A 26,994-nucleotide genomic window follows, 5' to 3' on the forward strand; every position below is an offset into this window, starting at 1 on the left:
GACATATATAAGTCATGCGGACTGGAGGTAAGTGTGAAGGAAGCAGGATTAAAACTGCTCTCGGTAGACTAAAAGTTTATTGTTGTCCCCAGTGGGAAGGATTAAAAAGCCAGGAATTCAGTATACCCGGAGAGAGTGGTACACGTTTCCTCTTTAGAGAAAGCTTTTATACAGGTGCATTTGTACTCATCAGGACCATTCCCTCTCTGCCTAATTAAATCTGTAGTGAGAAGTGTAGTAAGATAGAATATACAACATAAATTGTCTTTTTTGGTAGAACTCCACAGGTATGTATCTGTATAGGCATGAAAAATATATTCATGAATTACAAACAACAGAAATCTACAATATAGTGATCAAATTGTGCACAACACGTGTGTCTGGTGAATCAGCATTGCACACACAGTCCTCCCCTTACAGGGTTTAAAGTATGCTTATTCTGCTTTTGAAAAGGTCAGTGACCCAAATCATTGACCTTCTCTACCCTGTGGGGCAGCAAGATGTGTTGTCTTGAAAGGTGTGGAAGAGATGTAAATGGCATACTTTTATTTATTTATTTATATATCCTTTACTTCGATAAAATATCATAAAAGGTGCAGATAGAATAAAACATTTCATTTTACATAATCCATTGTAGATAACTGTATGGATAAGTATCTATTAGAGGAAGTACATGTTATATTAAAAATAAGTGGATAAAAACAGATAAAATCAATTTCCATAAAATCAGCAGTAATTTCCAATTAATTTTGCATCTTTTTACATTTTTTCGCCCACTTTTCTCCTAATAAAATATACAGCAAGCAGGTACCTGCTAATGCAAAAAACTATCACTTGTTGTGTGTCAGTTGTTAAGATTCTTTCTGCAACTCTATACATCCTAACACCAATATTCAAACAAAGAGGTTTGATCCATTTTTTCCTGGCTGCCAAATATGCAGGACAGAAAAATAGTATATTTGCATTGTCCTCCTTCATACCTTCACTACACATACCACAATTATCATTGCCGTTTGTACTCCACTTAGCTGTGCGACATTTTAACATCAGTAATCCATATCTAAGCTTTAGGTATAGTGTTTTTGCTAAGGGAGGGTTTACTTCATTCAAAAAGGGCACGAAACAAGGCTCTATTTTGAACAGGTAAAATTATTTTGTCAAGGAGCCATTAGATAGATCACTAGTTCTCCTTTCATTCATATAAGCCCAAAAGGAGATTTTTAGAATCCTTTTTGAGCATGAGGTTAGTGCAGTTAGATTTGTCCAGAAATGGGCTAGTCCAACGCTCTCCAACCATGCTCTGATATGGGCATACCATGTGATGCGGCTAAAAGCATCCACATCTTTTAACTCCACTAGAGCTATTTTATAATGTATCAGCTCAGGTATGGTCCATAGCCTAATCCATAACATTAGCGGTCTTAATATGGCATGGTGATCTGTCCGCTTCATATTTAAGTCAAGAAGCATTGGTATTATTGGGGTATGTACTGGTAATTTTAGAAGTGCTCCATAAAATTCATTCTCCTTGACCTCGAAAGATTTTTTACAGAAGGGTCCCCACAGCTCGGCCCCGTATAATGCTGCCGATTGTGCTTTAGCCCGATAAACTTCGAGTGCCGGTAGCACCGCTTTGTTCCAGCTGTCCCTATGCCTTTTTAGTATGGGGCGGCTATTCTGTGTTAGCACTAGCTTACTTTTTTCTATTTGTGATTTCCACAGCATTTTGGAGTCAAAGGATACACCCAAGTATATAAAAGTTTTAACATGTTCCAGCTTTTGATTATCTAAAACCAAGTTTCCCTTAAAGGAACTGTGTGGATTTATTGCCATATACTTGGTTTTGCTGGTGTTTATCTCGAGACCCTTTGTGTTACAGTATGAGTGGAAAGTATTAAGTAGTGTTTGCAACCCTCTTGACGTTTGGGATATCAGGATGGTATCATCCGCAAATAGCAAGGAAGACACAATTTCGCCCCCTATTTTTGGTGAATCATTTTTACACTTGCCTAGGAAGGCGGGCATATCATTAACAAACAGGGAAAAAAGAGTTGGGGCAAGGACACAGCCCTGGCGAACCCCCCTTTGTATTGGTATCTCTTTGGTGCGTTCGCCATCTGGACCCCACCTCACTTTCGTAAAATTGTTATGATGGAGTCTTTGTACCTGCTCCAAAATATTTTTGGGTAAACCCTGTTTGGCAAGTGCCTTCCATAACAAGTGTCTGGGGATGAGGTCAAATGTGGCCCTAAGATCAACGAATGCCACATACAAGTGGCCCCTCTGCAAATTTACGTATTTCCAGCTCAGGCAACAGAACCTGAATAGCTGATCTATAGTGCTAACTCTTGCTCTGAAGCCTGCTTGGTATTTGCTAAGGACATCTCCTTCCTCGATCCATTCATTGATCCGATTTAAAAGGTGCCTGGCATACATTTTTTGCTGTATGTCTATTAAGCTTATCGGGCGATAGTTCGCGGGATCGCTCCTGTCGCCCTTTTTAAAAATACAGATGATTACCGCTCCCCTCCAAGTATCAGGCATGCTAGCACCCGCAGCTATATGATTACACAGATGGTTAAGATATGGTCCCCAAATTTTGACATCGTGCTTGAACAAGTCTCCTGGAATGGAGTTGAGTCCCGGGGCTTTGCCAGATTTTACACAATTAATGGCTGTGTCTGTTTCCTTAAGGGTGAATTTTAAGATAGGCTAAAAGTGAGTTTGGAGATGTTGGAGAATCCAATTCGATCCCTGGGTCAAATGCTGCATATAGGTTTGTGAAGTGATCAACCCAAGTCTCTTCTTCCAAAAAAACATCTCTAGTACACTTCGCTTCCCTATTCTTGTTTGCAACAATTTCCCAGAAGCGAAAAGAATCCTTGCTCTTTACTGCGGTCAGCATGTCTGCCCATATTGCCTCGTACCAGATCTTCTTAGCAGTCTCAAGTGTTGTTTTATACTTCTGCCGTGATTCCCTCACCTTGGAGCTATGGCATTTAGTTTTAATTGCTATTACTAGCTCAGTTTTGGCACAGCGGCAAGCTTTGTCGTACCAAGGTTTCCCCATCATCTTTTTATTCTTATTTGCAGAGTCTGGTCTAAGTAGCTTAGTTATTAGTGGGGTTATTTCCAGTATAAATCTTTTGTGTAGTTCTAAGAATTGGTTCCCCTCGAATTCCATTTCTGCTACTATATAAGTAGTGAAGGTGTTTGCAAAAGTGTCGTAGATTTTTGCAAGTTTCGTGTTGTTGTCCAATGTGTGTGCCCATTTAACGGCACGACGATTATTAGTCACAGTTATGTTATCACTACTATCTAGAGCAGGAGATTTATAATCCAGAGTACTAGATATAATCTCTCTTTTTAGTGTTAATTCGAGTGGCCAGTGGTCACTTTCTACCCTTTTCTTTACTTTAAAGTCTACTACATATTGCCATAGGTCAAGAGAGAGGACTACATACTCTATCTTACTTTCCATGTCCTTCTTAAAGAATGTGGGAACCCTCGGTGTATCAGAAGTATGTCGACCATTACATGCTCTTAGCCCATGCGTGGTCATTAGACTTGTTATTTGAAGCGCCAAGGATGTGCATGCAACCTGCTTCATGCTGGATAACTCAGGGATCTCATTTGCCACGTCCTCATCCTCATGGATACAGTCCAACCCTTTTATTGGTTCATACTCACAGTTGAAATCTCCCCCTAAGATTAAGCCTGTGCCTGTAGATGTTTTACTTATGACCTGCTCCAATTGGGCGAATACCTGTGATTTCTTAGACGCCAGACCAGGACGATTGTATATGTTATAAATGTTCAAGACCCTGTTGTCGTTGGTCACTATTTGTATGCCTAGTATATCAAGGGAATTTGTCTCTACTTGTTTTATAGTACCATTAATGGTGACTTTTGTCCAGATCAATAGGCCCCCTGATGGCCTGCCTTTTTTGGACGCAATTGCACCGATACAGAAGGTTTTATATCCTGCTCGGTGGATCATTTTGGTGGCCCAGGTTTCCTGTAATAAACATATGTCTCTTTTTTCGACATATTCATTCCACCCCGGGTCTTTTGTGTTCTTTATCAAACCTGCAATGTTCCACGAGATTATTTTTAAACTTGCACTATCTTTTACATAGTCACGTGGTCCTTTAGTCCCACTTGGGATAGTGGCCAAGGCATTTGTAAACGCGGCATCTCCGCGACCATTACAACCAGTTTGTTCCCTATTGCTATTTATAACTTCAGATGTTTTGCAATTTTACCCTATTTCTTCTCCTCCCTTCTCCTTCGGTGGGCTTTTCTGTATAAGTGGCAGGGGAAGTCAATCCACTCCATCTAGCTGTGACAGCTCCTGAAATCTATTTTGTGTCACTATTGAAAATGCCATACTATTGCTATTACCTCTTGCCCCAAAACAGTCATTTGGGGGCTGCTGGGATAGGTTTCTATAAAAGTATCCTAGTGGTCTAAGTGTGATACCCTGATCATTTTGGGGTAGAGAGGCAGCTCTTAGCAGTGCAGTATTGGCAAGGTGTTGGTTTCTGAAATTAATAATAACACAGTCGCCATTAATGTTCTTGTGAGATCTACCTATCCAGGAGACTCTTCTAGTGGTTAGGATCTGGTGTGATAGGGCCACTGGATACCCACACTCTTGATTAAGCCATGACACAGTTTTATTTTTCAAAGAGTCGTGGGATTCTGACTTGCTAGGGTGGCCGGTCACTCTTACTGGTGGTACATTAGTTAAGACTGCCACAAACGGGGCACATTCTGGTGGTAAGTCTGGTTTTGAGGTAACCGGGCAGATATCGCTTGCAACTACTACGCCTTGTTTTTTCTCTGAGCCAGTTACTTGTAATGGGTTTTTGCGCGCAGATTTCAGGACTGCAGATACGACGGGTACTGCTGGTTCTACTGTGCGCGATCCCCCATTCGAGGACTTAAGAGTCTCATTATTGTCCCCAGAACCCTTTGCAGCAGCGTTAACACTACCAGTTATATCAATGTGGGGGCCCAAAAGTGCTCCTAATCTCACTACTTCCGCATAGATTAGGTCTAATTTGACCATTAAGGGCTTCACTACCTTGGCAATTTTTGTATCTATAATGCCAATCAGAAGTTCCAGTTGTTCCTTGTCTATTTTAACTACGGCATTGTTGACAACTGGCTCGATGTCCCTTCCAGTACTAGCAGGAGGTGATTCTGCTCTTTTGTTATTACGGCCCCACCCCGTTTAGTTTGTGTGTTCTTACGTGTTCTCAGTACTCTCTGTGTCCTCGGGGCCGGGGTGCACTGTGCTGGAGGGTCAGGGAATACAGCTGTTTTTTCCTGGTCAGAAGGTGATACTATAAGTGAAGAGGTTGCGTCTTCCGTATTTATTAAGACCGAGTGATCAAGGTCGCAGCTATTGTCCAGTGTGGAAACCGGTACCAGAATAGGTGATGTAGGCGGTGAGGCGGAAGAAACCCCCCGGCCTAGCGATTTGCGCCGTTCACTATTTATTTTACTCACAACTCTCACAAGATAGTTGTCTAAGGTGGCTGGTGCAGAGGGTGTTTTGGGAGCCTTAGCTTTCGACATTTTGCTAATGTCAAGGATTTCTAAGGTAGTCAAATTTGGAAACAAGGACTGTCACAAAAAACCAAACCACCATGTAAAAAAGCTTCACTTAACTTTTTGTCCTGTGACCTTATGGTTTACACATTTATACAAACATACATAGAGTAATAGGAAGGTCTCACTATGTCAGGGGCCCAGCTGCAGTGTTCAACGTTCAGATTCCGTGGCCCTGCCCTGTCTCGGACTGTCACAGACTGTCCTGCCCTTGTCCCGGGCTTCTCCCGGGACGCTCCCGTGCAGCGGTAGCCTTTGACCAATATATAGAGCGTGCGGAGGTCAGTGGGAGGGGCTCACGGGCAGCGCAGGACCAGGTGTTCTTGATCAGGCAGGGGCTCCTGGGATATTGAGTCCCTGCTGCGTTGCTCTCCGCCCCTCAGGAGTCTTGCATGCGTTGTTGCTGACCCCACGATCCGCCCGGTACCTCCAGCCCAGGTGAGACAGTATTTTCGGCGGGTAAAGGACGTTATCTTATTAGATCATACTTGTAGATTACTGCTCTGAGCTGGTGTCTGTATATTTATAACATTCTCTTGGTTTGTTCTTTTTATTTTAGTCACATTAATAGCTCCTGCCTCATGTTGCAGTTCCTCGTGAAAATCTCTGAAATACTCCTTATATTTCCTCAAGCGTCACACCAAGAGGAAATATTAAGATTAAAAGGCAGATTTCGGGCTTTAACTGCCTCCAGCTGCCCAGCAAACGAAAGGCCGGCAGAGTTCGGGTGAAAAAGGCAGACTTCTAGCCTTACTGCCCTTAATCCATGAAGCCGTCACGATTCCCCCAGCTCTCCGCTCCATTTGACTCCATTTCGTCAAGAAGCAGCGCCGAACAACAGAAAGTTTACCGCTGCGAAAGGAAAATCTGCCTGCAGCCCGCAGCGTCTTGGCTCAGCGTTTCCGCACACCTGAAGCTCTGCTCGGCATCCGAAAGTGAGGGGGAGGGGCGTCACCGCATACTTCTTATCTGGCAAGGTAGTATAAACAAGCTCAAGAAATACATAAAAAGGACGAACATGAACAACTTCTACATTATACTCACATACCATATCTCAAACAATAGGTTGAATACCTTCATCTAACAATCTACAATCTTTCATGTGAAATACTTTACACATGTCACTTCCAAGTCTATACTACATGGAGAATGTAACTATTTCTCATCACATCATCAAAAATATATTGTTGGGAGAAATGAACAAATTACTATAATTTGGTAACACTTTTTCTGCTCGATACTGTAGCAAACCACAGATGCCTCATCTTTAGAATATGATATCTCCAGGTGGCACACTGAATCTGGACGATATTAACACCAATGCTTCCACGTGCCAGTAGATTGTACCATGAAACTCTGTGTAGGCTTCATTCCATCCCAGAATTGACGATGCTGCCACATAACAGCGCGACCCCTGCACATCGACATAAGTTTCTTTCTTGACTCTGTCAGTGCCCTCAGATGTGCTGAGGTACCAGTGTAAGAATTCCTAAATTGAAACCTTTTTTAGAAGGAAAGAGAGACCAATCCACTGAACAGAGAGGTGCGAAGGCAGTGAGGAATTCGCAGTTAGAAAGTGTGCACCACAAGAGCAATACCAAAGGTAAGTAACTTGTTCTTCTTCTGATGGATACTCAGATTCCTCACCCTTAGAATGGATACCAAAGAAGCATCTCCCTAAGTGGTGGACCTGTGGAATGGCTCAGATCAAAAGGCCCTACAGTACTGAACAGGCAAAATGCCTATCCCTTCAGACCTAGCTATCAAGGCAGATGCTCACGTGGCAGCCTTACCGATGTCAAGGACAGGCACTCCACCTGCCAGCACAGTGGTAGCAGCCTAGGCACCAGTGGAAAGGGCACGCAATCTCTCTAGAGGCTGCATTTTAGCCAGTGTTAAGCAGATCCTAATGCAGAGGATATCCAACTCTATCCATCCAATAGCCTGTTTCTGCACTGCCTTGACTTTCTTTACCTCAGAGAACCCCACAAACAGCTGATTGTCCACTGGATGATCTATGGCATGATTGATGTAAAAGCTTTTACTCCTATTTCGAGGGCTGAGGTGGAGCAAAGAACGTTAGAAGAGTGATGGCTTGCCCAACTTGAAAAAGTCAAAGCTGTTGGCAAAAAGGCCACCCTGGTCCTTAACACCACATTTATCTATGCGGTGGTGTAGGGTACCTGCACCAAGGCAGCATGGAGTTCACTCACATAACAAGCTGAAGTCACCATAACAAGTAAGGAGATGTAGTGTACATCTGTGCATTTGTTCAAATGGTGAGCACATTAGGACACAATAAAATTCCACAATGGCGTCACAAAGACCATTTATGGAAATAAATGAGTCAAACGTTTTATACATTTCATCACATCTGGGGGTTTGAACAAGGACTAATAGTCTGGTAAACGTAAAAAGGCAAAAAGGGCCAACAGATCACTTTTCATGGTGCCCCAAGGAAACCCCAGCTGGGCCACAGATAAAACGAAAAACAGAACAGCCGACAAATTGGCCTGCAATGGATCAGCATTGCGGGTCACCACACCAGGCTACAAAGTTGTAGCAGCACCCAGCATAGTTAGTCTTTTTAGAAGGACATGTAGAAGGGGCACCTGGCAGCCAGGATGACATCCACAACTTAAGGAGGAAGATTGAATGCAGTTAACTGCCGCTGGTCAGTCTCCATAGATAGAGGTGCAGATTGTGCGGGCTGAGATGCAGGACCTTGCCTTGCTGCTCTGACAAGAGGTTCTCTCGAAGCCCAATTCAGGGTCGCTAGGCCCAGTCGGTCCTGATCTTCTTCAGTACCTTGGACATGAGAGGTAGTGGCAGACCCACTGTGCTTGTTGCAGTTTCACATGGCAGTGGTGTTGTCCGTACAAACCTGAACAGGCCTCCCTTTGATGGATGGTAGGAAGGCTTTCAGCACCAGGTGGATGGCCCAAAACTACAGCAGACTGAGATGGAGATGGGTCTCTGCTGAGAAGCCCAGAATCTGCAGAGCCACTCTCAATGATAATCAAGACTGAGGCTGAAATGTCGGGATCATATCCCAAATGTATTGGAATAGTTTTGGTGATGGGAAGGCCTGAAACCTCACTGTATTCAGGATGGATTCAATGAATGGAAGTTTTTGCAAAGGAGTCAGGTGTGACTTCGGTACATTGATAGTAAACCCTAGTCATGTCAGGATGTTTGCAATCATCTGAAGTTAGCCAACAACTGACTGCGGTGAGCTCTCCTTCAAAAGGCAGTTATCGAGTAAAGGGAAATCTGAAATTTCCAACCTCCTAAGGGGCACTGGTGAGACAGAAGAGAAGCATGGCAAATTGAAAATGCTCCGTGCCCGCCATGAACTGCAAGTAGCGTCTGTGAATCTACAGGATGGGTACAAAAAAGTAGGTGTTCTGCAGATCCAAAGCCACAATCCAATTGCCTGGATGCAGGAACCTGGGTCAGTGTGAGCATCTTTAATTTGTCCTACTGCAAGAAGGTGGTTAGAGTGCGGAGATCTAAAATAGGTCTAAGGCCTCCGACTTTCTTCAGCATGAGGAAATAGCAGGAGTATTAGCCATTTACTAATTACAGGACAGGATCTTCCCTATGTCTCCTTTGGCCAGAAAAGCCTGCAGTTCTTGGACCAAGCTGGACAGGCCCTCCTCTGAAAAATGTTTTGATGTGGGCTGTAGGTCTAAAAAAAATGAAAGGGCATAGCCTCATTGAATGACCTGCAGGACTCATCTGTCGGATGTTATCCTCCACTGTCTTGGAGATAATGCCTAACCTGCCACCCACAGTGTGGTCGAAAACTACTAAGGACAAATAAACAACTGCTTTGAGGCTGATGCTGCTAGGGGACTGGGAAGTGTGTTTTCCCTAATGGCCAGAGATCTGCATTCTTGATCCCTGCCCGACCCCAATAGGACTGGGGTGCCTGCTGCAGGGGCAGTGGGCCTTTACTTTGCAAGTATGCCAAACCTCTGGAATAGCCTCAAAAGGAGCAAAAAACATTTGAGAAGACTGACTTGCAGGGGTCGAAATACTTAAGGAGAGAGTCATGGCTGAGCTTTCTATAAAGTATCCCATCCTGAATCAGCCTTGTAGCCAAATAGGTAGGACCCATTGAATAGCACATCCATTAAAGAGGCTTGCACATCACCTGAGAACCCAATTGATCTCATCCGAGCATGCCGCAAAGCATCACGTAAGTGGCAACCATTCTGCCCAAGCAGTTGGAAATGTCCAGCCCAGATTGGATAATGGACTTTTCACCATCATGATCATCCTGGATAGTTTTAGCCTGGTTGGCCCAAAATTCCCCAGGGACTGTAGGCAAGATCTCACTCACTATGTCCCCATAACCAACGGTTTATCTCCTCAGCAAACAGCAAGTTATTGGCTGGCTGAGGAAAACACCCACTTATCAAATGTCTTAATTTGTTTGACTCTGTCAGGAGGATTTATAGAGAAAGAATTGGGGTTCACCCTGCTGGTGAATACCTGAACCACCAAACGTACTGGTGTAGGGTGCTGTGTAAAAAAATCGGGGTCACCTGGCACCAGTCAGTGGCATCTGGAAATATCCCGGTTCACTGGTGGGCATGAATGGAATTTAGATCAGATGCCCATACGGCTGTAAGTTAGAGGTTCATTAAATGGAAGTAAGGGTCGGGTTCTGATGAAGTTTGTTCCATTTGCAAAACTTCTATTAGTAAATCAGTTTTGACTTCCATAGTTGGTAGTAATTTCAGTACCTCTTCTGCACATGTCATTACTACTGCAAAGCAGGCAGTTTCATCCGTTGGTAAGCCAGAGAAGGAAAATTATCTGGGGAAGTGCTTTTCCCACTGGCTTCCTGCAAGTCCATGTATAAAAGGTAATTATCATAGTTTTGGGGAAAATAATCCCCCTCATTTTGGTTTTCGTTTCCAAAGGTTAGTTGGCTCTGGTCAGAGCCCAAATGGAAATATTTTTGGAATGCCGAGGTACGGCTCTGAGGCAAAGGCATGGTACCACAGTAGAAAAATGTATTGCAAGGAGAAGCTTTCTTTTTTTTATAACATATTGTTAGTAATATGCTTTAAAATAAGTCATAACTTATTCGTAAGGCATGACTAACTCACAGTAGTAACACTGAGTTTATAACTTGCTTCAATGAAGAAGTGCCTACATCTAAAAGCTTCACTAGTAGCTTAGGTGTGTACCACATAATTGTTACCATACTGACTGAAACTTGTCTTCAGTACTACATTGTTTCTAGTTGAGGAGCAGGTACTTAAATTTTGTCATCAGCGATGTCTTCAATTATCCCGTTTGAGATGTCATCAGTGATGTGAACATTTATATCATTTAACATGTCATAAGTGCTGTAATATATGAGGTCAGGTAGGGCACAGTAGGGGCAAAAGTTATGATTAGCTCAGTAAAATATAACTGGTGAATTTTGGTTTTTCTATGTTAGATTTTTATTATTGAAACGCCTACCATAACATCACTTCAACAATTGTTTTTTGTAATTAATTTCTAGTTGTTTTTTTTAAACATGAGCTAAAATCTTATTACCATACCTAATTATAACGTAACTGTAACCTTTGTGTTTTTTCACTGAATTTCTGGTGGTCTAAGATCATATTCACTCAAGTCCCTCATTGAACATAGCTTTTGATCGTGTGCAGTAAGGGGTTGGATGATGGGCCTGGCCTGCAGCCAAAGCTCTATTGTCTTTTCGGGAAACAACCTGTACATCGCGGTCATTAGACCACAATGCCATTACTACAAAAGTCATTACATCGAATTGCAGCAGCTGGCGCTCTAACATAAGGAATAGTATAATTTACTATTCCAACACCTTCCCTACTGTTGCGTAGGCTGGAGTTGGAATACTAAATTATACATTCCTAATGTTACGGCGCCTTCTACTGCAAGTCGATGTAATGGCTTGAGTAGTAATGGTATTGCGTTGTAACAACGTGGTTCTTTTAACGACCGCATTGTTATAAACCGCGCAGTAAAAGCATCCATTGTAACATGCTATATTCGTTTTTTCCATTTTAGGGAAGGGGCAGCACCATTGTTCATGCAGTTTATTGAAATACGGTAGATAGCAGTGAATTCACATTATTTGTTAGTGGCATCTTTCATTAGTTTCTCTTTTTATCTATTGATTTTCACAAGCACTTGGATTTTGGCTGACCCTACCTTCTTTGCTGCTGCCATCGCGCTACCCAGCGCGTTTCCATGGGTGCTCTTGTTCCCTCCTGCTGCCGCAATTTACATCTCCAAGCGGCCGCTGTCGGGAGGGGAACTACAGTTCCCAGAACACCTTGGGGGACCGGCACACGCCCACTTCCGCGCCCGGAGGCGCTGTCAAAACCCGCCGCCTCCTCGGTGGAGCGGGGGACATCTTTTCACAAGCACTTGGATTTTGGCTGACCCTACCTTCTTTGCTGCTGCCATCGTGCTCCCCAGCGCGTTTCCACTGGCGCTCTTGTTCCCTCCTGCCACCGCAATTTACATCTCCAAGCGGCCGCTGTCGGGAGGGGAACTACAGTTCCCAGAACACCTTGGGGGACCGGCACACGCCCACTTCCGCGCCTGGAGGCGCTGTTAAAACCCGCCGCCTCCTCGGTGGAGCAGGGGACATCTTTTCACAAGCACTTGGATTTTGGCTGACCCTACCTTCTTTGCTGCTGCCATCGCGCTACCCAGCGCGTTTCCACGGGCGCTCTTGTTCCCTCCTGCCGCCGCAATTTACATCTCCAAGCGGCCGCTGTCGGGAGGGGAACTACAGTTCCCAGAACACCTTGGGGGACCGGCACACGCCCACTTCCGCGCCCGGAGGCGCTGTTAAAACCCGCCTCCTAGTCCTCGGTAGAGCGGGGGACATCTTTTCACAAGCACTTGGATTTTGGCTGACCCTACCTTCTTTGCTGCTGCCATCGCGCTACCCAGCGCGTTTCCACTGGCGCTCTTGTTCCCTCCTGCCGCCGCAATTTACATCTCCAAGCGGCCGCTGTCGGGAGGGGAACTACAGTTCCCAGAACACCTTGGGGGACCGGCACACGCCCACTTCCGCGCCCGGAGGCGCTGTTAAAACCCGCCGCCTCCTCCGCGTCGCGGGACGCGCGCGGGCGGCGCCGGGCGAAGCCTGGGCCAAGGGCGGGCACCTTTAAGCCCGTTCAAGACCGGACAAGGCCGGGTCGGGCCACCCCCCTTTCATCCACCACACGGCCTACCCGTGTGAGTAACTTGCTAATGTACATTTTTGTAGTTCATTGGGATCTCTGCAATGCCTCCTAAGGAGGCTAAGGGGAGAGCGGACACTGCCAATTTTATGGGAGCCATGGACCAGTTCATAACGAAGATGAACTGTGTTGTTGATGAGGGGATCACAATAATGGAGCCGCGTGTTTCCCAGGAACTGGCTATCGCAAGAAGGTCTTCAATGGGACACATTGCGAATGTGCGGACTCCTGTTAACTTAGGTGTTAATGGTGGCATAGGTGCGTCACCAATACTAGAACTCCCCATTCCACAGCTCCCATCTTGTGACTTATCACAGGCTTCACTTGATAGTCAGTCCACGGCCTCAGAATCTTTGTTGTTATCCCCCCAAAAGTTGCCCATTGTGCCTAATGTAGTGAAGGTGCACAATACTAGACAACAGCGTGGGAGAGACCCGGGGGCAATTCCAAAAAACAAGCAAGGGATAGCAAATAACATTGCTGGGAGGAAAAAGAAAGCCCCAAAAAACATGAAAGAAATTCCAACTACTCTGGAGCAGCCCTCTGAAAACCCTGCTCCGGGTTTAGCTGATCCTTCACTGCCCTGCAGGGTGCACCAGGTAACAGGCGGTTTGCCCAGTCAAGGCGACTGGGAAGGGGTGACGGAGGTTGAGTCAAATGCCATCTATGAGACTCTTAGAGTTCTTCTTGCTCCATTAGAGGACAGACTGAGTAAGATTGAGGTCCACTTAAAAAGGATCGAGCGTGACCTCAAGGGAATTGTAGATCCCCCTTTAAGGGATATTATTCCCACAGTTACTTAGTCACTAGGGAAAACCTGTGGGAAAAAGGCTCCGGCTCCAGCAGTCCAGAAGGACGTAGTAGTAGTAGGTTTGGCTGGACCCTTCCCTCAATTTTGTTGGCCACACCAAAAGGACGGCGGCGTGCTGCTTCGGCATCTTGCGCAATTTGAAATGCCAGCTCCCTTTTTATTGGGTTAAACCAGGCCGAGCTGACCCGACTTCAAAGAGTGCAGAACGCAGCGGCCAGAGCAATCGTAGGTCTTCCTAGGTTTTGCTCGGCCGGTCCAACTTTGCGAGCCCTGCACTGGTTACCCGTTAGGCAGCGGATCCACTTTAAAGTGCTGTGCATATCTTTCAAGATTCTGAAGGGCCTGTCGCCTCCCTTATTGCGCCAACTTTTGTGCCCTTATATCCCGGGCCGCACTCTGCGATCGCTGGACCAAGAATTAGCGGTAGCCCCTCGGTTCAAACTCAGTCGGGCGGGGGGTCGCTCTTTTAGGGTGCGGGCAGCCGCACTCTGGAACGCTCTCCCCTTGAAATTCCGGACTCTTGGCGACTTGCTTTCTTTCCGCAAGGCCGCTAAAACTCTTCTGTTTTCCCAGTTATGTTAAAATCTAAATCCCCCATTTTTAATAAAATTTTCTGTTTCCTGTTGTGTTGTGTTCGCCACCTTGTCGATGCGCCGGGACGCTCCTTTGCTGGAGCAGCCGTGCGCAATACAAATAGCACTAACATAACATAACATAACACAGCACCCAGGCTTTCACCTGCACCTCCAGCTGCACCTCTCATCAAGGACATAACATCTGCTAATATAAATAGATCACAAAAGCATAATATACCACAAGGCAGTATAGGCGATGAGGTACCAATTGCCCATTCTAATATAGGGAAAGATACCTTAAATCTACCCCCGGAGGTTTGTCCACTTGTGGTAATCCTAGCCGGGGTACCAGAGTTGGGCAAACATGAGGTGGAAACCCCCACAAAACTGCGGAATAGGGTTGTACATTGGTTAAACAGGAACAGACCACTGCCCCCTCACCTTGTCGGCAAAATACTTATGATTCGGAGGGTATCATGGGTCGGCTATTTGGCCAAAAATATAAGGGGCGACTGCATCTTGATCAATTTTAACAACCCTAGAATTGTTGACCACATTTGTATATGGAAATACCCCAGCGCAGGTGCGACCATTCACTCTCTCCCGTTGACTTATTTTTATCCCCCAGGTCATTTCACCTCACAGATAGATGGTTGGACACTGGTGCAGCGGAATAGGAGGGGACCACCTCAGGAGGGATGGCTTATGCCCCCCCTTCACTTGGACCCTGTCTCCAACTATAACCGCTCTGATTGTTTGGAGGCTGTTGATTGACTCGATGAAGGAGTAAGAGTGTTGAACAGTCCCTCTTCCCCTTTGGGTAGTTGCTCTCCCCATTCTCCTGGGTCACCACTGCCCTTGGGCCCTGAGTCTTGAAATTTAGCCCTGGAACCTATGAGGATTACTAATATCGTTACCAGCCAGGACTTAAGTAAAACTTCATGTATCCCAATTCCCGGTAATGTTCATATTAATAACCTTAAACTTGTCTCGTGGAATGTGGCAGGTCTGCGAAACAAGCTTTCATTACCGGATTGGAATATCTTTATCGATGGTTATGACATATGTATGTTTCAGGAGACATGGTGCCTCGAACCTTAATATAAGCAGGGATTTTCTTGTTTTTATGTACCTGCTACCACGGCTGGGCGAGGTTGTCCCTCGGGAGGGCTTATGGTATGGGTAAGAGTTGACCTTGATCTTAAGATCACTCATCACACTTGCTCATCTCTGGATGTTATGAGACTTTCCATTAGGGGCATGAATGGTATTCCCACATGGGAATTCTTTAATGTATATGCTAGAGGCACCCAGGGGGGGGGGAGGGGGGGCAAATCCTCCACTATTGTTATTTTATCTGATTTGCTTAAACTGTGTTCTCCTGATTCCTTAGTTCTGGTTGCTGGGGACCTTAATTGTTCGTTTGAGCCTTTGGCAGCAGACGACATTCTTGGAGTGCATGAAGATGATGCCCGATGGGGCATTCCGACCCTTTTGCTCACACCTGTGAGGAAATGGTCCCCAGTTGTCATCCAATTGAATGCCCTAATGATTGAAACAGGACTAACAGCCTGATTCATGTACGGGCCGTTTTGCGTGGCCCTAATAGCGAATCATAGCGACTCGCTATTGAGGACACGCAAAACGGCATTCATGTAGGAATTGCTAAATCAATAGCGATTCCTACATGTTCTCTATTTGCGAGTAGCAATTTGCTACTCGCAAAAAAAGGAATAACTCCCCATTCATTCCTATGGGCCAAAAGGCCCATAGGAATGAATGGGGAGTATCCCTCATTTGCGAGTAGCAATTTGCTACTCGCAAATCAGATAGCGATTTTAAGGGTGCCAGGGGTGTCCAAAGGACACCCTGTAGCACCCCTAAAATGCACAATTGAACAGGTGTTGCGCACACACATGTCCAAAGGACATGTGTGTGTGCAACATGCAACTTAGAAAAATGCTTTTAAAAGCATTTTTCTGAGTTTTTGCTATTTACCGAGAGGTCTGACCTCTCGGTAAATAGCGGCCCAAAAGTGCTAAATCGCAATTTTTTTTTGTGTCATGAATTGCATTTGAGGAATCTCTATTAGAGATTCCTTAAATGCCATTCCTCGCAAACATGCAAATTCTTAAATAGCGATTTTTGCATTTGGGATGATGAATACCAAATGCAAAAATCGCACTCGCAAAGGGCCAGATTCTCAGAATCTGGCCCTTTTGCGAGCGCTTTTAGCTACATGAATCAGGCTGATAGAGCTGTAAATGGTCGCACCATCTCCGATGCTCAGGGGGCAAATACATATAACAGAGTATCGTGTGAAAGTAGAATCGATTATATAATGGTGGACAGGAGAGCATGGAAGTCTGTGGTGGATATGGTCATTATTCCGTCAGTGGAGAGCGATCACAACCCCTTGTCCCTCACATTGATGGACTTGTGGCGGAGAAAGGAGTATACTCCTTCAAATAGTGCGAGGTTAATAACTAAGAGAGTCATACCATCTAATTGTGATAGATTTCTCAAGTGGCCCAAGTTTAGCATGGACGAAACTAGATTAAGTGCACTGGATGGAATCCTTAGTGAGCAGTCCTTAAGGCTTTCTGCAGTATGTAATGGTGCGGCTGGGCCTCCGGAAGCAGAAACCATTTATTTTGATACTATAGATCAGATTGGCAAACTGTTCGTAGTTCCAGGTAAAAAGAGCCCGATAACTGTCAAACCAGCGCAGAAATGGTTTGATTAGTAACTGCAGAATGATGAAAAATTACTTGATTCTCGCTATTAAATCCAACAATCCAGTTGCTGTTCGGCTGGCCAGACGGCACTATAGACAAGCCATAATAACAGCTAAAAGAGAGTGGGAAGAATCTCACTGGGAAAGCCTCAGAGTTGCAAGCAAAACCAAGAATGGTGAGCTATTTTGGGCCCTAGTCAGAAGATCGAACGGTTGTGACCCGGACCAAACCCCCAACCATATTACAGATAGCGAATGGTTTGAGCACTTTAGTAAACTCTACGGGGGTGTTGAACCGCCTGGAGCCCCAGGGCATTTGAGCGGTGCCCTGGCTATTGGTTCTGGACAGGCTCCCCTCATTAGAGTTGATAAGAAAGAGGTGTTGGCTGCAATAGCTAAGATTGTACCTGCTAAAGCCCCAGGGCAGGATGGTGTACGGGGCGACCTTTTTAAAGCTACCCCCGAAGGCTGGGCCTCTTACTTTGTAAGTCTCACGAATGCACTGTTGGAAGGCTCACCTGTCCCGAACTCTTGGAAGGCGGCTGAAGTGATCCCCATTTATAAGAAGGGCCTCAGAGAGGACCCTGCCAACTATCGCCCAATTAGTCTTATAGATGCGGGGCAGAAATTGGTTGGCAGGGTACTCTGGAGAGGATTCTTTCTTGGGCTGATGAGAACAACATCATTTCACCCTTCCAGGCGGGCTTTAGGGCCTGCACAGGCACGATAGATCAGGCATTTAGGCTGGTGCTCTTACACTGGAAGGTGGTCACCATTGGCAAAGGCGGTCTTTATTTGGCATTTATTGACTTGAAGACTGCCTTTGACCTGGTCCCCCGAGACCGCCTATGGCTGATCCTGGAGGAGATGGGGATCCCCTTACCCATTCTGAATCTCCTGCCACGCATGCATGACGGTACCTACGCCCGTATTAGGTGGGGATCACAGGAGCAAAAAACTGATAAAATCCCTGTGAATCGAGGGGTACGCCAGGGCTGCGTATTAGCCCCGACACTTTTCACGCTGTTCGTGAATGGCGTAGTCTCTTTTTTGCTCGAAATTAACGCTGATGCCCCGGTCTTGGCGGGTGATAAAGTCCCCGCACTTCTCTTTGCGGACGATACGCTGTTGGTATCCAAAACTCCCACAGGATTGCAGAAGCTGCTGGACCGCTTTTGTCTGTTTTGTAAGCTTAGGGGCCTTGTCATAATTACTTCGAAAACTAAGGTCCTTTATTTTAACCCGAGCAGGTCGTCCAGATCCACCCTTTCCCTGGATGGGGTGCCACTGGAACGTGTAAAAGAATTCGACTACTTGGGAATTAGAATCTCGAACAAATTGAAATGGCAGCCACATATTGATAAAATGGCATTAAGCCATAAAAGGGTAGTTGGAGTATTAGGGAGGGAACACCGTGCATCCACCTCCAAGCCCATTGCTCCTGCTTTGGATATCTACGCTGCAAAAGCTGTAGGCTGCGCCCTTTATGGCGCAGAGCTTTGGGGCTGTGACTGTGTTGATGCCCTAGTAACTGCAGAGAATAAGTTATTTAGGGAGCTGGTAGCGCTCCCAAGGGGTAGCCCTACCAAACCACTCTTGAGTGATCTGGGTCGCCGCTCTATTAAGGATCTAGCCACTTTACGCCCTCTTTTATATTGGGCCCGGCTATGGCGGACCCCGGAGCTCTCTAGGTATGTAGATGATCTAAGAGAAGTCATGAACCTCCATGGAGCCCCCCAAAATTAGCTGGATTAGAAATATAAAAAAGCCCCTGCTCGTAATGGGCCTGCCAACCGATTGGGACCCTGGGGTATCATTATCCAAGGCTGAAATCAAGCGAGCCTATTGGGCATGGGTCGACGATCAAGAGCAGAGGGACCCAAACCTAGGTAGGCTGACCGAGGCATTTCGACAGCATAAATTAAAGCCTCGCCTGGAGTCCTACTTAGATTTTATCAAGAAACCAAGAGATAGATCCCTATTTATCCAGTTTGGGTTGGGAACACTCCCCCCTCCGCAATCTTACCTGTAAGTGGAAGCCCCCGCACCAAACCTCTCCCGACTCTCCAAACTGTGAAGGTGTCTCTGAAAATATCCCTCATGTTTTTTTGTATGCCCAGCCTATGCAAACCCAGACAGAAATGGCTCAAACCTGTGTGCCTCTTGCTTGGAACCAGGGACCACTCCGCTGCACTCAAAATACTTAAGGCTGATGCTAGCACAACCTTAGTGTGTGGGGTGGCCACATTTCTTAGTTGGGCCTGGATGATTAGGCTGAAGGCTACTAGATGATTTATGTTTTAGCAGTATCCCTCATATGTCTAAATTTTCACAAAGCTGCTAAAGTTTAATATATTTTTTAATTATTTATTGTAACATAAAAGGTCTTTTACTATAATCTTTTTAAAATGCATTGTTAATGAATTGTGATTTTATATTTTTATGTGCTTTTATGATATTCTGTATATCGAAATAAAGCTTTGATGATGATGATTATTTCCCCTCATTTGTATACAACCTTTTGCTTTCTTTATTCTTTGTCACAGCAGAGAGCTACACTTGCAAGAAATCTCAATATGGTATCTGATGTTTAGGGAAGACCAACACAATTTAAGTTTACCATTTGCCATTTCATGGGGCAGTTTCCCTAATTGCCTTACGTCTTCCAATTGTGGCATCTTATCCAGAACATAGTTAATTCACACTTGATACCACTCCAGTGTTTTTGTCATGGAAGAATGATCGATAAGAACCTGATAAAGAGAAGGTGTTTGATCAATTTATGATCTCCCCGTAAGACCAATGCCTTAACCATGCAGCCATTCTGGTAACATCATGATACCAGCGTGATCATTATTGTACTCCTCTATTCACGTAGCATCAGAATTAACCTTGAATTATTGTTCTATTCCTATACTGCCCATAGCAATAATGAGTTGTCCTCATGGAAAAACCCCAAAAGGAGAGAATGCAAGATAAGAACCTTTATCTGAGAGTTCCTCACAGTCTAATCCTGTTTTTGACTAGGACCCATTGTTCCCTGCATTCAGCTTCCCTTTTCATCACCCTTTTTTTACCTTCTGTTCTCATTGAACTGTTTATCTGGTCTGAATTTAATCTATTGATTTTTTTACCATATTGGCTTAATTGTCTGTTACCTATTTAAGGGAGGCAGTTTCTTAGGCGTGATTGTAAAACAAGTGGCATTTCAGAAGAATCTCTCTGCTGCACTAGGATAAACTCTATTTTCGTAAATTCCAGCTTATTAAATAATAAGAACCCTTTTAGCTTACACCAGTAATTATTGCAAATCTGGATGCAGTTTAACTCCCATCCCTTGAATGTTTCCCTTTAGTTCGCCAAGTGACTCACTACTACGTTAAAGCTTATTACAGAATTCACGTTTCAATAATCAAATAAAAAAATGTGATTCAACATGCAAAGTTCTTTAAGGATTTCCTTTACAATCTTACTTCCAAGTAGACATCATGGCGGTGAATGCAGTTTGCACACTTTCTGAAAGAACGAGCGCTAGCATTTTTTCCTCCATTAGTGGAATTTCCTTTTTTATTGTCAAGGCAACAAAAGCTTTAAAAAAGTTCGGAAATTCTTGTACTTGCTTCTCAAGCCTTATGGTAATGGAATTCCTATATTAGGTCTTAAGGAAAGGGTGCAGTACCAAAGGCTGTTACTAGGTGACCCAGTAACAGATAATGCACCCTTTCCTTAAGTCATAAATAATACTTAGATTCTATTACCCAGTGTCTGTGAACTCTGCTGTAGAGTTCTTGAGTATTCCTGGAGACACGTTCACTTGGTGAAATGAGAGTGCAAATAGTAACAGCCTGTGGTACTGCACCCTTTCCTTAAAACCTAACATAGGAACATTATCAAAACCTAACATAGGAATTCCATTACCACGAGGTGTAAGAAACAAGAGTAAGCATTTATGTAAATTTTTTCAGACTTGTGTAGCCTTTGTGATAAGAACAGAAATCCCACTTATTAAGGAAAAAATGCTTGCATTAGTTCCTTAAGCCTCTTGGTAATAGATTTCCTATATTATGTCTTAAGGAAATACAGGGACACCTAGTAACAGCCTGTGGTACTGCACTCTTTCCTTCATGTGTAATTTCTTTCTTATTACGTATGCGACTGCTGACAAAACAAAAAAAACATTAATGTTTGCAAACCCAGTAGCTCACATTTTCACTAATGTGTGACATATTGCATTGTAAATGCTTGTTTTACCTGGAGGGTGATGGCAAAAATGGAGAACCTGATAGAGACCCGTCTCAAAACTGCAGGTGCTCAGCACCGACAGAACCCAGCCCACTTTAAGCCCTGTTTAAAGTTGAGTTTGCTCTGCAAAAGCAAAGGCCTGAAAAGAGGTGTAAATGAAGTAGCCTCTTTCAAAAATGCGATAATGTTCTCACGAAGTCATGGTCGTCTCTGACCTCAGATATTCTACTGCACAGGTCATGAGAGCCACACAGGGATACCCATGTTCACAGCCTGACCACGCCACAGAAACTCTTTCCAAACGCCCCTGCTAAGTGGTGACTCACCTTGAGTATACTCAACCACACTGCTCCGCTTTTCAGCCACGGCAGCAGTTTCCCAATGACCCAACAAGAAAAACTTCAGCTGAGACAAAAGACTGACCGCCTGTGTTAAAGCGTTGACAACCACAAGGCAGTAGTCGAACATCAGTTGGGTGTCGAGGACCCACCGGAGGTGTGAAGTGCTGCTCATCTGGCGACATAGAAATTCACAAAACAGAGTTAGAGGTGCAATGTGATGTTTAGACCATCGCAAAAGTGTCTTTAGACTAATGTGCAATTAAGTGGACTTTTAAGCATTTCACATATTTGGACTAACAGACATTATCACTCCTTTCCTGAAATTAACTCCTCAAAAACAGAGGAAGAAGCAGTCTTTTGAACTTTGACCTCGTAATGCTTTACAAACAAGTTACACTGTAAAGCACTTCGGATCCTTCGGCCTCTAGGAACAAATCCAGGATTTATAAAGGGGGTTTCTGATATCAAAGGAATTGTGTCATTGACAGACAACATATATTGGGGGTTATTAGTGGCGGGGTGAATCCAGGGGCTCAGCCTACATGTCATACAGGCCCATAGTCTCTGGCATTCTACAGCAGGCGTTGCTCACGGGAGACACAGAATTTGCAAATTCAGGCTTCCCACACAGGAGCTATCTCTCAGGATATATATAAGGAGCCTACAGGTTTATGACAGCAGGGCGAAATCTCAGGTTGCATAAACAGCATTACCCATGCAAATAATGTCTGTTTTGTATGAGGATGATGGCAGTAATATTGCAACTACATTTCCCAGAATGCCTCATTAGGGGCAAAGCTGGGTTCAGTATATAAATGTGCGTTGTGGGTAATGTCCTCCAACTGTGAACAAGGCCGTTGTGGCTGAAACTCGTCGGTGTGACTTACAGACGGTATGATGGTTTAAAATATATATAAGACCTCTGAATCGTGGCGTATCTTGTTTTCAAAATTAATTTAGGCCATGGATTCGGCTGTTGAGAGCTCTGGCGGTGGATCCAATTGTGCAAATATATATATATATATATATACATATATATATACAGATAAACAGAACAGGCATGAACCGTCTCAGCAAGATGCACTCGCCGCACCATATGTCACGGATTATACAAATCCAGGGAACACGGTAATTTTACTGCTTCCAGTGGCCGCATCTTGAAGAGATTTGGCGATGGGGTAATAACTGCACGGCGGAAGGCCATTACGAAGGTGAAAACTACAAGTACCAACATGAGAACAAAGGCACAACATCGCTACATTATGGCAGCCTGTATAAAAAGTATCTTCACCGGAGTCCTCTTTCGCCTACCTGCACCCAAGCACCAATGAGGAGGGACTATCCCCCTTTTAAAACTGATACGCCGCGCATTTGAAATCATTCCCACACCTTCTTGCACTGAAGAAAGCTACGGCTGAAACGCGTCTGCGAAATAAAGGTGTGTCAAAACTTTACCCCCGTGAGTGCCTGTGCTTGCTTTAACTCTGCGAGTTTTGGAGCGAATATACTGCGGAGTTCCACCCTCACGAAACGTGGCACCCGTCTAGAGTTCAAAGAGCCTGCTTTGGTGGAGCACTGGAGCGACAAACAGAACAGGCATGAACCGTCTCAGCAAGATGCACTCGCCACACCATATGTCACGGATTATACAAATCCAGGGAACACGGTAATTTTACTGCTTCCAGTGGCCGCATCTTGAAGAGATTTGGCGATGGGGTAAAAACTGCACGGCGGGAGGCGATTACGAAGGTGAAAACTACAAGTACCAACATCAGAACAAAGGCACAACATCGCTACAATATTGCAGCCTGTATAAAAAGTATCTTCACCGGAGTACTCTTTCGCCTACCTGCACCCAAGCACCAATGAGGAGAGACTATCCCCCTTTTCAAACTGATACGCCGCGCATTTGAAATCCTTCCCACACCTTCTTGCACTGAAGAAAGCTACGGCTGAAACGCGTCTGCGAAATAAAGGTGTGTCAAAACTTTACCCCCGTGAGTGCCTGTGCTTGCTCTAACTCTGCGAGTTTTGGAGCGAATATATATATATATATATATATATTTTTTTTTTTGTATCCCAATCTAAGTTACTGCATTAACTGAATGAATGTGAAAAAAAGTATTGAATCATTTGAATAATGTTACTTGTTTTTAAACTGAGCACTATGCACTTTCACACTAATCACCATGATAAAGTAAGCTAAGCAATGCTATTTGCCCACTACAATATGGCGACTACAATGTATTTAAAAAAAGATGTCCTTCGTTTATGTTAATGAAGAGGGTAGACAACCAATGTCTTTAAAATGGTGATTTTTACTACACAGTAATGTTACACTGACGAAGCCTGTGAAGGCGAAACGCGTCTGTAAGGGGTGAGGGGGGTTTGGTGATTAAAAATTCTGCAACTGGATACCAGCGTGCCGGCCTTTCTTTTTCGGAGACTTTATGGGATACGAAAAGTGTGCAGCAATATATATATATATATATATATATATATATATAAATATGGCCCAGATGTACGTCCATTTTGCATGCTCAAAATTGGTCGCAGATTGATTTGCGCATGCAAAAATGGCCATATGCAATGTATGAAAGGCACTCCCAAATCACAAATTTGCGCTGTGAATGATTACCGGCTCACAAAAAATGCGTCAGCTTTTCGCGTTCCTAAAATTGCGAGTCGTAAATGACAATGTACTGAGCAGTCGCAAATTGCGAGTATGCGTAATTAGGCCTATTCGCGCATGCAATTTACCACTAACCAGACACAGGTGGTAATCACGGCCAGCCTATAAAAACAGGCCCAGAATGCATGTGAAACCTTTCCACAATGGCTGCTCTGTACGTGATAGCGAGGATGATGCGGATACTGGCTGCCCAGCAGAGGAGGAGGATACAGGAGAGGATATTTAGAGTCAGGCTAAGATTGTTTGAGAAGACATAGGAGGAGGTTTATAAACAGTACAGGCTGAGTAGCACTATTATTCTAGACCTCATAGACACCTTGAAGTCACAACTTGAGAGCAGAACCCTATGCAGCAATGCAATTTCCACACATGTGCAGGTGTTGTGCTCCCTCCACCTCTTGGCCACTGGTAGCTACTGGGATGTCATTGCAGTGGCTGGGAGTGTGTCGCAGAGAGCGCTTTTGCGTTTTTAAATTAATTTCCTAGAGGCAACGCTATACCACATCCATCAAACCTGATTTTTACAGATTTGCAAGGTTCTCATAGGTCATAGGGTGCATAGATGGGACCCATGTGCCCATATGTCCCCCATCCCGGTTAGAGTACATCTTCCGTAATAGGAATAGCACTCATTCCCTCAACATCCAAGTTGTCTGTGACACCAAAAACATCATCACAGACCTAGTAGCAAAATATCCCTGACGCACCCATGATGCATACATTTGCAGACACAGCGGCATATACCAGATGTTAGAAAGAGGTGACTTTGATGATGGATAACTCCTAGGTAATGATCTTTGCTGTCTCCTGATGAATGCATTTGCACTTGCATGTCAGAATGCATTTCATCTCACCATCACATATCTCACAACAGGTGACAGGGCGTATGCCCTGCGGCCATGGATACTTACTCCTTACCTGTCTCCCAACAATGTCAATGAAAGGCGGTACAACAGGGCACACAAGCGCACCAAGAACGTGATTGAGCGCACTTTTGGGATCCTTAAATCACACTCCAGGTGCCTACACAAGAGTGGCAGAGCTCTGCAGTATGCACCAGAGACAGTCTGTAAAATTGTGGCAACATGGCCCATGCTGCACAACATGGCTTGCTGGGGTGGATTGCCAATGGATGTGTCTGACACAGATTTGGAGAATGAGGACCCAGGACCACCTACCCTACAGCAAAGGGATGGTAGCACTGCAGCAGAGGGGAGAAGGCGCAGGGACCAGATTGCCAACAACTATTTTTAAAGGTACGCACACATTAATTACCCACTCTGCTGTGCATAAGACAGAACAAATTGTGACATTCAATTGGTGCTTTATTGTGCAAGCATCCACAAACAAACTCACAACAACCTGTCCAACTGAAAATGTAGGCCTGAGCTACAAAGTAACTCCATTGCGGTTGCATCACCACAACATAGGAATGATATGTGGCCCAAACATTGTGCAGTAGCCCTACACAGATAATTTTTGCCTCGCTGTCCAGCCTGGCCAGAGCTGCCCCTTTCACAATCCAAGGTGCCAGCTGCTGCTACGGTGCATCACAGGTGTCACTGTAGCACAGACCCTACTCTGGCTGGGCACCTCACTATCTGTGCTACCCATAGCACCTCCACCAACACTCATTTTTGTTTGCAGTGTTTCCACTGCTGCTGTGATGTTTTTTCCAGGCCACGAGCAACATCCCCACTGTAGTGGCCCATCTCCACCTGGAGCCCAAGGGTGTTCTTGCTGTTTTGGCTTGTCGCATGGGAAGCCTACAAATGGCCCTGCTCAGAGTGTCCAATTTGTGGCCCCTGCAAATCTCCATGCACCTAAGCTGCGCCCTTTGTTCTGCCCATTCTTTGGCTATGTCAGCAATTGTATTTGTGAGCATCCATTTTGCTTCCAGCCGTCTCTGATTTTCATTCAGTTTGTCTGTGATTTTGCAAAAGCCCTGTGTCATCCTCAAATTAATTTGCCTCTGTTTCTTCTGTTGCAGGTGCTGTATTTTCAACATCGCCTGTTCCAGGCCTCCAGACATAAGCTGACTGCTGATCCACCAGAGGACAGACTTAGCAGTTGCCATAGGGACTGCTGTGTTGGTTGTGAAATCTGCACCCTGTTGACCAGAGAGCATCGGGATGTTGTTGACTGCTGTGTGGCTGGTGTTCCACTGGCTGTAGCCTGTAATGTTGTTGATGCATCTGTTGCTGGAACTTTTGGACAAGTGGGCCTGCTTAAAACTCCACTATCCTGACCTGCCTTCATCTGGGGCAGAACCGGTCTATTCGTAGTGTCATTGTCACTGTGGTCCACTCCCAGTGGCGTGTCTATGTGACAACAGATGGAAGAAGAAAATAAAATGTGTGAGTCATTGTCTCAGTGGTGTTGCAATGTTTATCAGCTCAATTCATTCCTTAACTACACTGTATATATCACAGACTACATCTCCCATGATGCAAAATTTGTGTTGCTTGTTTAGTGAAAATGGATGTTTGGTTGTGGATGATTAGTATGCATGCACAGAACAGCCTTTAGTGGGTATTCACACATCACAAACACTATTCTCACTTACCAGGGTTTGTTGCAGGCTGTGAAGTGCAAGGCTCACAAAGCCTACAACAGCCGCCCTCACCAGGGTACTTTACACCATGGCTTTAGCTGCAGAAGATTCCCAGGCTGTGGATGGCCCACCTCCGGTCCGTTGTGCCTCTTGCAGACGTGCTGCCACCCTCTCCTTGG

General features: G+C 44.9%; 1 long non-coding RNA gene across 1 annotated transcript in view; it reads left to right on the top strand.

Moving 5' to 3' along the window:
- Nucleotides 1-26,600, top strand: part of LOC144826275 (uncharacterized) — a 359,567-nt gene extending 332,967 nt beyond the window's left edge. Inside the window, exon 4 of the long non-coding RNA XR_013609753.1 lies at nucleotides 26,252-26,600. This is a non-coding gene — a long non-coding RNA (uncharacterized LOC144826275). The remainder of the gene's footprint in view (nucleotides 1-26,251) is intronic.
- Nucleotides 26,601-26,994: the final 394 nt, after the last annotated feature.

Source organism: Lissotriton helveticus, chromosome 3_2, assembly GCF_964261635.1.
Source record: "Lissotriton helveticus chromosome 3_2, aLisHel1.1, whole genome shotgun sequence".
Taxonomy (NCBI): Eukaryota; Metazoa; Chordata; class Amphibia; order Caudata; family Salamandridae; genus Lissotriton; species Lissotriton helveticus.